The sequence below is a fragment of the Myotis lucifugus genome, unplaced genomic scaffold (genome assembly GCF_000147115.1).
Source record: "Myotis lucifugus unplaced genomic scaffold, Myoluc2.0 scaffold_375, whole genome shotgun sequence".
NCBI lineage: Eukaryota > Metazoa > Chordata > Mammalia > Chiroptera > Vespertilionidae > Myotis > Myotis lucifugus.
In genome coordinates, this window is record NW_005871423.1 from 224746 (window position 1) to 226426 (window position 1681).

Consider the following 1681-nt stretch of genomic DNA (forward strand, 5'->3'; position numbering starts at 1 on the left):
TGGGGACTTCATCAGTGCTTTCGCATTGAATAAATCTCTTTCTTCCTCCCACATAAATTAAGCCTAAGAGTAATTCAAGTAATATCAAGCTTAATGAAATGTTTTGAATGTATTGGGTGACCTTAGAGAAATTGCAAAAGGATTAGTGGAATAGCTGTCCAGCGAGATCCTAGAGGTACTTCCCGTCAGCATGGAGAGAGGTAGGATTGTTATCGAGACCTTATAGATTGAAGTTACGTTTGGGAAGTTATAATGGTAGCGCTTGGGCAGCTCTGCGTAAACTCCCCCTTACGAGTGATCGACGGTCGTGTCTACGGCCTCAATGGCTTTGTAGGATAAAAGCTTAGGGGGCCTTAAAGGTGTGACCCCAGGGCCCGGGTTCGGTTCGAGGCGGGAGGGGGAGGCGGGTCCGGGTGGGGAGAGCAAGGTGAGGACTGCTTTATTCCTCTCTGGGGCGCATTTCCACAGACGGTGAATTCCCAGGCAGCGTCTTCCTTTGCATTATCCTCCAACTGTTACAACTAAAATAAAGAAAGTCATTCCAACGAGCTGCACGAGGAAAAAGATTAAAAATAAATAAACAGCCTCCCTCACTATTCCGCCACAGACACCGAAAGCTCCCACATTCTCCGTCAGGTCGTTTGCATAACAATCATCAAGACATGACCCCCCCCCCTTTCCCAACCGCACTCTCTCCCTCCCCCCCTCCCTCCCTCCAGCACACCACAGCTCCTCCCCGCTATTCTTATAACCCTCCTGAGAAAATGTATTAATAGCCTAGATACCCAAGGAAAGAGGAGAGACGGGGGTGACAAATGCCGAGGGAAAAGGGCAATTGGAGTGCTAAAGACATGCAAATCAGGGGTGGGAGGGCGATACTACCTAGAAGCAGAGGGCATTTAAACATTATGAAATGTGTGAACAAGTGCTGCCTGGGCATGCAAATGCTGTAAAGTAGAAAACAGCAATGGCTCTACGAGGAGAACGAACAGGAAATTAGCAAATGAAGTACGGAGAAAGTCTACAATACAGCCGAGTATAAACTGTAAGCAAACACAATACAACTGAGAGCTAGGAGGCTGCCCACATACAATCTGAACTAAAGAGGGGTGGGGGGGGGGGCAGAACTACCAGCTGCCACAGTGTCCTTCTGTGTCTGCGGTCATTAGTTTGAATCCCAGCACAGCTGGCTCTGTTAGGGTCTTAATTCAAAGGACCAAGGACAGGTCTCAATTGTACAAGCCATTTGGTGGTGGGGCTTGGTGGGGGTAAGAGGGTGGTGTTCTACTTGTTTCAAAGAAAGAAAAGAAAGATGGACTCGATTAAAAAAAATTTTTTTTAAGTAACACCAATAATGTCACAGGTTTTAAACCAACTGCCTGCAGCCTCCATAAGAATATTTCCAATAATTCCTAATGGAGGTTCCTGTCTCTTCCCAAGAAGAAAGCATGGGACTTTTTAAAAAAATTTTTTTTTTTTAAATTTCTCACAGTCACTGGTTTTTACATTAAGTAAATTGGGGAAGAGGGGTGTCTCTTAAGGTGTTGTTTACCTGAAGAAATAACCATCAAAATTATGTTTTTCTTTTGCTCCTTTTAAGAGGAAAGTTTAATGTTAACTGGATATTTGCATTCATCTCTTTGCTTACAAACCATTATTTTGCTTTAGGAAGAGGTATTTT